The following is a 13,921-nucleotide window of genomic DNA, read 5'->3' on the forward strand; positions in this document are numbered from 1 at the left end:
AGTGGTTTTCAATTGGGGATAATTTTACCCCACCCATGGCGACATTTGGCAATGTTTGGAAGACATGTTCGGTTGTCATAACTGGGGAAGGTGCTACTGGCATGTAGTGGGTGAAGGTCAGGGATGGTGCTAAACATCCTACAATACATAGGACATCCCTCACAACAAAGGATTATCTGACCTAAAATGTCAACAATGTCAAAGTTGAAAAACTCAGCTCTAAGGGAATAAACATTTACTTGACCATATAGTTCAGGCAGGAAAATGTTACGGATGAAAGACAGCTGGAGAAGGTGACATTTTAAGAGGCTATAAGAGGAAAAATATTAAATCCTACAATTAGGTACTCCAGTTTCCATGATGAAAACCAGATTATTGATCTAACATATCCTGAAAAAATATTATTTTTCTAATTTACATTTTTAAGATAAATTTTATAAGGAAATAGAAATTAAACCATATTTGGTTTTATATATTGTTTAAAATAATAAAGTATAAAAAACCAAAACTGTGTTTAAAACTTCAGAAGAAAGTCACAGAGAGGGTGTGCTCTCGTGGGTTATCTATGATTATGGTTTGCTGACATGATTAATTTCTTATAAATAAGTGATTTCTTCACAATAATTTGTTAATTTGAAATAAAATCTTTCCAGAAAAGAAAACGAGTTGTATATGAAATAAGAGTTTTGTATATTAGAAGATCCATCTATAATGTTTATTATTTAGATTTAAAGAAAAAGAAAATCATACAAATTTTAAAAAGTAATATGAGCCAATTCAAAAGTGAAGGGTCAGGGCTTCCCTGGTGGCGCAGTGGTTGAGAGTCCACCTGCCAATGCAGGGAACACGGGTTCGTGCCCCGGTACGGGAAGATCCCACATGCCGCGGAGCGGCTGGGCCCGTGAGCCATGGCCGCTGAGCCTGCACGTCCGGAGCCTGTGCTCTGCAACGGGAGAGGCCACAACAGTGAGAGGCCCGCGTACCACAAAAAAAAAAAAAAAAAAAGAATATCTAAATTTTCCCTAAGGAGGAAGTATGTATCAATCCTTCCCTAGCTATTTTTTTTAATATTCTACTCTATGGTTAAACCTGGGAGGAATATTTTAATACTCATTCGATACAGAATAAGTGAGCACCTACTATGTGCCAGGCATAGGGTGCAGTGGCCAAGATGTATATAATATATATCCCTCAAGGTATATATTGTGTACAGTCTTTGCCCTGCTGAAACTTACAGTCTGTTGGGGGAGACAGAATGTAAACACATAAATAGGTATGAATTTGAAAACTGTGAAAGGGCTTTGAAGGAAATAACAGGGTTTTATGAAAGAGAGAATAACAGGGAGGCTGATTTAGATCAGGGTATCAGAAGGGCCTGGTTGAAGGAGTGACAACAGAAGGAGGAAGGAAGATCCAAGCCTGAGAGGCAGCAGACTGTCCAAAAGCCTTGAGTTGGTCGGCAAGCCAGACTTCGTGAAGAAGCACCCACTAGGTGTCAGCAGCTCCTCTTGTGCTGGAGACGGAGCTGTGAACGAGACAGAACTCCTACTCAACAAAGCCTTGGACGAAGAGTGAGAAACAACCACCGCACCAACAAACAAGTACATAAGATCACGTCAGTTCCTCACCATGGCGAAGACCGTGTGATAATACTATAGAGAGTGATGTGGGGTGAGAAGCTTACCACATTCATCAGAGTGGTTGGCCTTGCGAAAGGGAAGCTATTTGGGCGAGACACGAATGGTGAGGAAGAGGAAGCCATATGAAATTCTGGGGAAAGAACATTTAAAGCAGAAGGGGGCTTCCCTGGTGGTGTAGTGGTTAAGAACCCGCCTGCCAATGCAAGGGACACGGGTTCGAGCCCTGGCCTGGGAAGATCCCACGTGCCGCGGAGCAACTAAGCCGATGTGCCACAACTACTGAGCCTGCACTCTAGAGCCCGCAAGCCACAACGACTGAGCCCACGTGCCACAACTACTGAAGCCTGCATGCCTAGAGCCCGTGCTCCACAACAAGAGAAGCCACGACAACGAGAAGCCTGCGCACCGCAACGAAGAGCATCCCCTGCTCACTGAAACTAAAGAAAGCCTGTGCACAGCAACGAAGACCCAACACAGCCAAAAATTAATTAATTAATTAATTATTTTTAAAAAGAGCCCTTCTCTAAAAAAAAATAAAAATAAAGCAGAAGGAATGGGAAGTTTAAAGGCTCTGAGACAGAAACAGCCGGCATTGCTGAGTGGGTGAGTGATAGGGGAGTGGAGGGAGTTGAAGTCTGAGAGGTGGGGCTTCGGATTAACTGTAGGCTAGAGTCCGAGAGCCTGAGTTTTTCCCAAGTGTGATGGAAAGCCATTGTAGGTTTTAAGCACGGTTGTCCTGTGATCTGCTTTACATTTAAAAGTCACACTAACTGCCTTGTGGAGAAGGTACCACTGGGGACTTACAGCTGTGCAGGAGGTCCCGTTAGAAGGCAGGTGGTGTAATCCCTGAAGGGAGAAGCAAAGCTGTCAAGTTGCTTCCATCCCACTGGGGAGGCTTGTGAGCCCTCCACCCCCCTTCGCCAGTGAAATGCAGGGTGGTGTACACCAGGGCTGAGTGCACTGGCGGTCTCTAAGTGCTACAGGAATTCTCAGGAGGGGGGAATGCACGAAGAATGGAACAGTCAGAAAAACTTCATGGAAAGTAACTCCTTGAGGGAAGTGCATAATTTATGTAAGATGGGCCAGTGGTGGTTACTTTCCAGCAAGCAAGCTAAGAAGCTATTTCTTTGGAAGCTACCCATTACTAGAACCCATCTCATAGCCTATTTCCGTTCTTCATCCTCCTTGCTTTTCGGAAGCCCTTTGGCTTCATGGGAGCCCTCCTACCCTTCAGACCACCCTGCAGTTTCCTCTGTTAACTATACTTCCTTGGAGTGTGGACATCCCTCTTCTGTCCTCAATTCTCTTCTTTTTCTCTCTCCACACCATCTTTCTCAATATACACACTCACTCTAGAAGCCCAGTTCCCAGCTCTCTCCAGAATTCCCGTCCAGCATTTTCTACTCTCCACAAGATAGTTTCAGCTGGAAGACTTGCTTCCACGTCTCACTCAGTATCTATCTTTTTATTTCTGTGTGATACACAATGCCCCATGCCAAGTACTTATATGACAATCTCTTATTCTCAAAAGCAGCCCACAGCAAAACTGTTCATTAGACATGGCAAACTTTTTTTTCTGAGAACCTAGCTTAAAATTAAATAAGTTCCATTTTGGAGTTTGGAGTGTTGATAAAGTTCAGGCCTGTTTGTGACCTGAGTGGCTTCCACACAAAACAGATGCAAATGAAGATTTGGTGGTTGTTATTTCATATAATCAAACTGCATAAAAGGAACTGACCATATAAGTTGCCATATAAAAATAGAAGTCTTTTGCATGTGACACGACAGACTTTCCCTCATTTGAGCCTCTCAGTGCTAAGGGAAGTATTCCCCATTTGAATAGGAGGAAGCTAAGATGGAGTGAATGATCTTCACAGGTACACACTGAGTCCTGTGCTGTATTATTAATGAGAAGCAACTGTACAGTGGGGTTAAGGACTCAAGCTCTAGAGTTAAATCCAGAAGCTTAAATCCAACTCCACTATCTGCGTTGGATAAACTACTTAAACTTCCTAAGCCTCAGTGTCATCATCTGTACATTACAAGGGTTAATGCATATATAGCCCTTTAGAGCAAGCCTGGAACATGGTTCCTGTATGATTCCATACAGAGTACGACTCATTATGATGATGATGATGATGATGATAAGAGTAGTGGCAATTTTTGAATATCTACTTACATGCAAGGTACTGGGCTAAGCACTTTATGTGTATTATCACTTATCTTCACAACAATCCTGAGAGGCAAAAATTAATACAAACACACGCACGCATGCATGTGCACACACATGCTCAAAAAGACTATAAATTGTCTAAGTTCCAACAACTAGTAAGGGATTGAGTTGACTCTCTGATTCCATGTTTTGCCAGTGGTTCATTATTATGGCTCTGCCAAGCCTTGGGGCTTATGTGGAGCCCACTGATAGGTCCAAATCAACCAAAGTAACCCTGCTTCTGTCTGCATTATCTATTTAGCTTTGGCAGAGATTTTCCTTTAAAAAATTCCCATTCTATATAAAAGTTTGAAAAGCATGGTATTATGTTAATGACAAATGACTCTTGCAGTCAAAGGCAGGTTCTGAGTTGCTTTCATGTAAAGAGATGAGTTCTTCCGCAAAGACTCCTCAGGAACCTACCATCCTAGCAACTCTTAGCTTACTACTGCTTGTCCCATTGCCTGAGAATAATGGCAAGGGTTCCTTTGCAGTCCCTGAATGATTTTCTGGGGAATCTCACTGTTCTATCTTCAAGTTCCAAGATCCTGCATTCTCTTTTTTTTCAAAGTTAACCTATCCAAGTTGACTTTATTCAGGAAAATCCAGACTACATATCTGAAATCAGAGATCATCGCAATAAATATTTGTACAAAGTTAATAACATAGAAAACCTTTTCATTGTGAAACCCAGCTCGATGTTAGAGTCATTCCATTTCAATGAAAAAGAAGAAAAAGATAAAAATCACACCACCTGATCATTTTCAAATTTAGAAGTTGGCAAGGGAACAATTTAACCTCTTTTACCTCAAAGGACAGGGGTCCCTTCCTGTACTAATTTTATTCCATCCAGATTTCATTTCAATATTCAAAGCCCAAGGTATGAATAGAGAAAACTGAGTTGAGAAACAATACTTGGAAACTCGGGTTATATATTTTCCTTGGTTTCGTTATGCATGAGTGAAGACCCAGGTTTCACGATGGAGACAAAAGGATAAAACCTTGAAGGTTGCTCTGAACCACAGCATATGCATAGACTATGTAGATTTATATAAGGATATCCATCTTTCAGTCCACAGGAAAACATTTCCACAAAATCCCATTAGCTTTTGTTTAACAGATATTCCCTTATATATGCATTTTTGTCTGCAGGTCCAGAATCATCTTTTCTTCAAAAGAAAATAACTTTGCTAAAGTAGAAAAAATAAAATCAGAGTATGTTCTAATGACTTGAAAATCTGGTCTAATATAACTGTTTCTTCTTGTTGAGAAATAATTTCTGTGGTATAACAGAGGTCATAAAATAGGACATTTGTGCAGAGATTAAAGGATAAAAGTTTTTTTGAGAAGAAAAGTTTCAAAATGTTTTATTGTGAGATGGTGGGTTATATATCTAATTTCAAATTTTAATTTGAACAACAAAGAACAGCCATAATTTGTAGGGACTGTAGATTATTTGAAATGATGTCAAACTGTCTTTCTTGAAAATGAGAGAATGTGAACAGAAGCCAAAATATTGGTAGCACCTTTCTCTAACCTAAGACTCAGGTTCTAATAGTCTAATTTTCAAACATTAGTAGACCAGAAGTTTAGTATGAAATGCCCCCTCTCTGAGTCAACCCAATTATGTAAAGAAAGAGACTTCCATGTCACGAATGATTTCTAATCATTAGAATCAAATTGAAGACTTTTCCCATTTGGGTACTTCAAGAGTTCAGTGCTATCCAAAGTTGGTAATCCACTCCAACAGTCAGAGCCAGTCCTTCTCTGAATTCACTCACCAGGAAAATGGAAGTGAAAGAAATGCACCTACTTCCTAAATGTACCTACATTTTCTTCATTCCCATTATCATTCAATAATTGCTTATTTGCTAATGACAGTGTACCAGAGTTATAGAACATCTATATTTTTCTTTTTTAAAATAAATATTTTGAGATATTTTATAAGAATATAATTTCTAGGACTTAAGGAATATAATAGGTGTCCAGCATTTTCTTTCCCAAAAGCCAAGTATCTACCCATTCAAAACAAGTTACATGTTTCTGCTTTGGACCATCTGTATGCTTCTATGGAAATGGGTAGGCATTTGTCAACTGCATTGCTCTGTTAGCAATTCCTATGAATAAAATGAAATTTACTTTTATTTTTTATTATCCACTGACACAGGTTTCTTGAACTGTTGAAAACTGTTGAATCTTGCAAACTCCCCATTGCTTTAATGAGTGCATAACATTGATGCGTTACAGGGGGAGGTTCCCTGCCCTGTTCAACTCTCATTTCTGCCCAGTCTTACCACTTATCTGTTCTCTACAGCCTCAACCTCCACCAACCCCTCTGCTGCTTCTTCAGTCCAGAGTGGAGGCTCCAGAGCTGGGTATACAAGTGGTAGAGTAGGATATTTGTCTGGCACTTGGTCACTTTATGTGTATGCTCCGGTATTTTGTTTCAGAAAACAACTCTCTACTATTCACTTAATCTGAATAACTGTAGAGCAATGAATCATACATTTGCTTCCCCTGAAAACTCTTTATTTAAATAGGGATGCTCTTTGAAATTTAGAAAGGTAATAGGTTCCCTTTCTTCTGGTTGAGTGGTCTGCTTTCTGAAAAGCTTTAGTTTGCAAGAAGATTTTGTGTGTCCTTTTGTAAAATAGTCAAGTCATTTAAAATTACAGTAAGAACTTCTAACGTAACCTTATTCACTTTTGTATCTTTCACATCTGATAACAGTGTCTTGCTCATAGTCACTTCTCTATAAATGCTTATTGAAATAAATTAAGGAGCACTGCCTTGCTTTGTATAAAACAAGGTTTAGGGATTTCTCTTCACTTATGCTCAAGGTGAGGCATCCTTATACATATGTCTATGTAAAGGCATAGTCCACTACATCATATAACACTCTCTTCATAAAGACACACATTATAAGATGAATTGTATCCCTCAAAATTCATATCTTGAAGCCCTAACCTGCAGTGTGACTGTATTTGGAGATAGGATGTTACAGGAGGTAATTAAGGTTAAACGTGCATCTGATGACTGGTTGATATGAAGGAATGTCAGCCAAGCCCCCTCACCTCAACTTGGGACAAATCTCGAGTCACTCCAGCTTCAGAGCTCTCCATGGGGTTACTTGAGACTTTCATTGTTAACTACAGCCCAACTCCTCCCTCTGTCCAATCCTGCTTCCTTATCTCACAGATGTTAATTACAAGAGTACCTCTTAATAAATTCGAAATCTCCATTTCAGAATCTGCTTCTTTGGAAACCTAATCTGTGAAACTATTTTAGTTTGAGTTATCTCAGAGTTAGATCCTGAAACAAGGATACAAGTTCAAATAGTTTGTTTGAGAAGTTATCCCTAAAAACACTACTCAGGCAAGTGGGGAAGTAGGAGAGGGAATGGAAGAAAATCAATAATGTATGCATTGTCAAGCAAGTTAACAAGAGTGGGCAAACAGGACTTAATTCCACTGGGGAAATCTGAGACCCCAGTGCTTCAGAGTTATCCTGTCCAAGGGGTATGGGAGCTGGGGTATTTATTCATCAACTCCCATCAGTCATTGGTTGAAAGCTGCCCCTGGAGCATTAATTCCCCAGTATAATCAGATTGCTCTGTGTGCAAGAAGAATTGGATCCAGCCCTCAATCAATGTGCTGTAGGAACTGGAAATTGGAAATTTGGTGAAAGTGAAAAATAAGTGTTCAGAGGTACATGTGCTATAATAACTAAAAAACTTAAAGTTGCCCAAATATACCAACAAACCACTGCAGGGTGTATTCATGTTTCTCCCTGTTACAGAGTACCTACTGTACTGCACTAATTTCTCTACCCATTGGGATATACCTTTGAATATTCAAGTCAAACATAATCTCCTCTTGAAACTATGCCTGGTTCCTTCTTTTTACCTGAATAGAAACAACTACCTCCTCCTTTGTGTCACCAGAGTACCTTATCTGGACTTCATCCTTAACTCCAGTGTTTACATGGCACTTAACTGCTCACATTTCCACCTTATCTTGGACTTCAGAGTAAGTTTCTTGATGGCGTAGCTGAGTCTTGATCTTTCTGGAATCACTTGTACTGAGCACTATATCTAAAACATAGTAGGAACATTTGGTGAAAAAAAAATTATTTTAAGTACCAGACCTGATCTCAGACCTAAATTACTGAGTGCTGTTTGCACTGGGCATGAAAATCTGTATTGACAGTATTTTTCTTTCAGCACCTAAAAAATGTTATTCCACTGGTGTTTTGTTATTGTTTTTGTTTTGCCTCCATGGTTTCTGATGAGAAATCTGCCATCATTTGGGTCACTGATCCCTTTTTAATGTATTGTTTTTCCATGGTCTTTTTAAGATTTCTTGTTTTGGTTTGGTTTTTTGCCCTTTGATTATGATGAGTAAGAGCAGGTTTTCTTTGAGCTTATTCTATTTGAAGTTTGCTGAACTTGCATCTGCAAATATATGGCCTTTACCAAATTAGGAAATTTTTTAGCCATTATTTCTTCACATATGTTTCTGCACCAATTTATTTCTCCTCTCCTTCCAGGACTGTAATCACAATATATAAGAACTTATGATATTGTACCACAGTTCTTTGAGGATCCGTTCATTTTTTATCAAACATTTTTTTTTCTTCTGTGTTTTCCAGATTGGATAATTTTTATTGATCGAACTTCAAGCTCATTGGTTCCTTTTTTTCTCATCTCTATTCTGCTTTTGAGGTGCTCCAGTGGACTTTCTAGTTCTGTTATTGTATCTATCAGTTCAAAAGTTTCCACTTGGTTCTTTGGCATACCTTCTATTTCTTTTTGTTCATTTTGAGAATGTTCACCCTTACTGCATGAATATTCACTATAAGAGGTGTTTTGAAATATTTGATAATTCCTACATCTGGATCATTTTGGAGTTTGCATTTGTTGATTACTTTTTCCCTTGAAGACTGTTAACATTTTCCTGGTGCTTTGTATGTCAAATAATTTTGGACTGTATCCTGGACATTTTAATATTATGCTATGAGAATATAGGATCTGTTAAAAAATTTCTGAGGAGTGTTATTTTTTTGTTTGTTTTCTTTAGTAGGCAATTAACCTAGTTAGGTTCAGACCACAGTCCTGACCCACCTGCAGGCTGTAGCTCTATTGTGAATTCAGTTTTCATAGCCTTTCTGTACTACCCGGCCTACCTGTGCATGCACCATCCAGGTTCAGTCTGAGACCAGGGTGGTGGTCTACCTTGTAGTTCAGTTCTCAAAGACTCTGCTATGTTGCTTATGATCAAGTTCTATACATGCACAACTCATGATGAGCCCAAACGTTATACACAGATTTAAAGGATCCCTTTCTCCTGCTACCTCCTCCTTATGAATCCCCCCCCACATTCTCTGACCCCTATGGACTCCTTTTCATTGCTCTGCCTAGAAAACCATGGTTTTAGCATCCATGTACTATAATGAACTTCCTGAAACTGGATCTACCTCAGGGCAAAGTAGCAAGAGAAAGGAGCCTGCAGAAACCCTGCTGCTATAGCTGCTACCCATGATGCCACCTCCACTTCTGCTGCAATTCCCACTGCCATGGGAATGCCACCTCATTACGGAAGTAGGGCTTAGAGAGGTAAAAAATCTTTCTTTCCCAGGGGCCCCATTCCCAGCCCTCTGGCCCAAGAGAGAGGACTTTTCATGCAACTTTTTCTGTTAGCACCTGTTGTACAGTCTCAAGATTCAAGCAGTCCTTGAATCTATGCCTGGAAGTATGGGAGGAGAGAAGAAGCAGGAACTCATCTTCATAGGTGTTGCTCTTTGTGGCTTTTTTCTCCTCCTCAGTTAACTTGCTGTTGTATACTTTTCAGAGTCCTCAGATAGTTGCTTCATATATTCTGTCCAGGACTTTTAGTTGTAATCAGTGGAAAAGAGAAGGTGGCATGCATTTACCCTATCTTAACCAGAACTGAAAATTTTCAACCTGATTGTTTTTAATATTATCTTATTATAGTAAAAAATGCTAACACTTGCTTGCTATGTGCTAAATACTGTGCTAAGCCTTTTACTTGCAATCACTTACATATAGAAAAATGACAAACATTTGTGATAAATGTCATTAACCCCGTTTTAAAGATGAGGAAATAGAGACGTAACAGGGGTTAACTGAATCGCTCAGTGTCACGCAACTGGAAAACCAGGTATGATCCTAGACTGGTCTGATTCCAGAATCACTCTGCAAAGTAATCATGAGTGGGGCCAGAGCTGCAGATACTCTGATTACATGTGATGATCAGGCAGCGGTCTTCTCTGAGACCCATGTTTTCCTAGCTTTCAGCATTGATTAGGTCAAGTTGAAAGATGTACTTATGCACAAGGCAGGTTGAGATTTAATATTGCTTTGTGTTGGTTATTGGACAGGTGTTTGTTTAAAGGAAGTGGAAACAGGTGTGTGGGCCCTGATTCAATTACATGATGGAGGGGAACACGCTGATCCATGGCCCTTTTCAAGGAGAGATGCTGATTATGCTAATTAATCATTTGTCTGTCAGAACAAAATAGAACATAATAGAAAATGATGCTCCAGTTACCATAGGTATGGAATACAGACTCATGTGTCTGCCTCTGCAGCAACCAGATGCAACAGTTTATGATGACATCAATTAAGATGCAGTACCTGAATCCTCCTGGATTACCATGTCTGAGATGGTTTGAAGGAAAGATGTTTTATAAACTCTTGCCAATAACATGGGACATCATCCAACAGGAATTGTCTCTCAAAGGAACTTTTCCTTTCAAAGAGACTAATTGAGTCCTTTTAGATCATGATGGTATCCAAGAGATACAGTTGAATGGAATATTTTTCCATTCTGGGTCTTGGAACACTCAATTTACCTCACCTAACCAAGACATTTATTCCCATAATGGAACATCATAATAATATCTAATTCCTTCTTGAAGTTATCCACTTACCACCCAATAACCAGAGTCGTCTTTTAAAAACATAAATCAGATGGATTGCTTCTCTGCATAAGAATCTCCAATGGCTTTCAGTATATTTATAATTAAATCCCTAACTCCTTACCAATCTCTACAAAGCTCTACATGACCCAGCCCTGCATACCTTTCTGACCTCATTTCATACCACTCTCTGCCTCTCTCACTATGATCCAACTTCATGGATCTTTTTGCTAATTCCTGAACACATTAAGGTCATTCTCACTTCAAGGGCATTTCCCTTGCTGTTCCCTCTTTGCATTTGCTAGTCCACTTTCCCCAGATATTCATATGGCTGGTACCTTCTCATTTAAATCTCTGTTCAAATGCAAACTCTACAGAAAGGTTTCCCATGACAACCCTATCTAAAATAGAACTTCTTCCTACACACATCTCTGTATATTCTCTATCCACTTATCCTCTTTGTTTTCTTCATGGCATTTATTACCTGGATTTTTATTACTTTATTTGTTTAGTGGCTATCTCCCTTATTAGAAAGTAAGCTTCATAAGGAAGAGACTTGTCTGTCACCTTTCCATATCCTATCTCCAGGCCTAAAACACTGCCTGGCATGATATCAGTTCATAAAAGAAGTTGATGAGTGAATAGACAAGAAAGTTAATTAGCTAATTAACTAATCAATATATCAACACTAATAAACATTGGATAAACAAAGATGAGACACAGTCTAATCCGTCAAGGAATTTTTGGTTTGGGGAGGAAAAAACATATAGCTAACAAACTGTCTATGTTATTTATTTATACTTTTCAAAACTTCCCTATTAACAGCAACGTTTCTGGACCTGGGATCACCATTTGTACCAGACAGCGGGGAAATTGAGAAAAAAATATTAGGACAACAGGGCAAGTCTTTAATGCAACCCAAGTAACAGTGTTCTTCCTCTTACTTCAGGGTTACTTCTCCTTTTAAATTAGAGGAGTTGCCTCTTGGTTGGAGAATCACAAACCTGGATCCAAATTATATAATCCCCCTCAAAGATTTCTCCTCCACCCCAAGCCCCTGCTTGCTTCACCAGCACATGGAATTCATTACCTTATTGTAAAGCTACTTCCTCCCAAGGGCCTCCTTTGAATCAGGATTTCATATGGACAGGTTTCCTTTACTTTTGAATCCCATGCCTGTATGAGATTTTCAGACTATAGTAAATCATCTAGGTCAGTGATTCTCAAATCTGGAGCCTATTAAAATAACCTAAGAATTTTCAAAAAGTTGCCATTGCCTAGGAAAAAACACAGAATTTTTTTGTTTTGGCCACACCATTCAGCATGTGGGATCTTAGTTCCCTGACCAGGGATCGAACACTCATTCCCTACAGTGGAAGTGCAGAGTCTTAACCACTGGACTGCCAGGGAAGTCCCCACAAAAATTTTTATATAATTGGTATAGGATGGGGCTGGGCACTGGCATTTTATAAAAGTGCTTCAAGTCATTTTAATAGGTACACAGGGTTGAGAACTACTAGTATAAGTAATCTATAGAGAATTATATTTGTAGGAAAATAATTATAGCATGTATGCTGAATTTGACTTTTCTTCTAGTCCAAAGGAGAAGCACCTCACAAGTTAGGCACTTCTTAGAAGGTTCCTTCATTGGATGCCTTCCAGGTGGTATCCTTGCCCACCTGCCTGCAGGCTTTGATTTTTTCTCATGCAGAGCCTCATTCAAACCTTCTTCATGAGAATTTGCAATACCTTTTTTCAAGAAATCACATATCTTACTTACAGATGTTGATATCACCTAAGGATCCTCTCTCCCCTCCAAGTCTGCATTATTCAGTCTTGACCTGTACCCTGGTGTTCCCCCAAATCCTGCAGACCTCTGCTCTAGTCTTGTGGATGCAGTAGAGAATGGGATGTGGAGGAATTTATTCCCTGGCTTGTGACTCATTTTCCTATGAAATGTCTGAATTCAAAAATAACTAACTACATTATAGATTAACTTTTGAGAGATCCGTTTCTTCTTAGACTGTATAAAGTTGGATCACTCTTAATGAACAATGAGGAAAGCTAGATAAAAATCATAATTTTTGTAAATCTATCATACAGCTGAGATCACAGGGCAACCAAGTAACTTGAAATTTGAGGAGAGAGAACCTCCCACCTCACCCCAAGGAGAGACAGGAATGTCTCCCTGTGACAGAGCTTGGGAGAAAAATTATTTTTGTTTATATATATTGAAGGCTATTAATGTTTATGTATTGACTTTATAACCTGATATCAAAATTTTAAAAAGATATTCCAAGAGAAAAACTACCAATTAATATACCTTACAAATGTACATGAAAATACACATATTTTCTTGCCCTATCAGCTGAACAGACTTAGAAGTAAGGACACTGCAGTAGCAACAATCACACCTAGCACTTAGACCTTAGTTTCTAACATCACCCTCCAATAAAAGAAAATAGGACTGCTTGGGAAAATGGCTGATTCTAGGACTGGGGCAGGAAATATACAAGCTTAGCCTGGCTTAACTTGTAATGCCAGAAAGGAAGTAAGTGTTCAAAAACAATCCAGTAGGGGTTATGTCAAAGGGACACAGGAGCCAAGTGTAAGAGCTCTCAATGGCAAACGATGGAACGATTTAAGCAACAAAATAAAGTCATCTTGGATTATTATTCAAGGTATGAACTAAATTTCCATGAGTCCTCATTGATATAAGTGGATGATTAAAATGTAAGTACATGGGGAGAAGAGACAAATCTCCCATGCAGAAGAGTTTCAAATAATGTCTGTAGATACTCCATCCTCAAAGAGGTGGACTGTAATTCCCCCATGCTCACGTATGGACTGTGCACAATAAAATCTTTCCAAATAGCACAGTACAGAAAGGAGGGAAAATACATAACTCTACAGTGGAAAAACCAGATACACTCTGCCCCAGCCAAGTGATCAAGATCAACTTCAACAGTGATAAGGCAAGGTGGTATTGTATAGCCTTAAATGATGTGATGGAAATGACAGTTTACTTCTATGGTCTTCCTTCTACCTATAACCCCAATCTAATCATGAAGAAAACATCAGAAAAATGCCAGTTTAAGGAGATTCTACAAAATGTATGATCAATGTTTCT

The sequence above is a fragment of the Mesoplodon bidens genome (assembly GCF_964165515.1).
Source record: "Mesoplodon bidens genome assembly, chromosome: 9".
In the NCBI taxonomy this organism is placed as follows: domain Eukaryota; kingdom Metazoa; phylum Chordata; class Mammalia; order Artiodactyla; family Ziphiidae; genus Mesoplodon; species Mesoplodon bidens.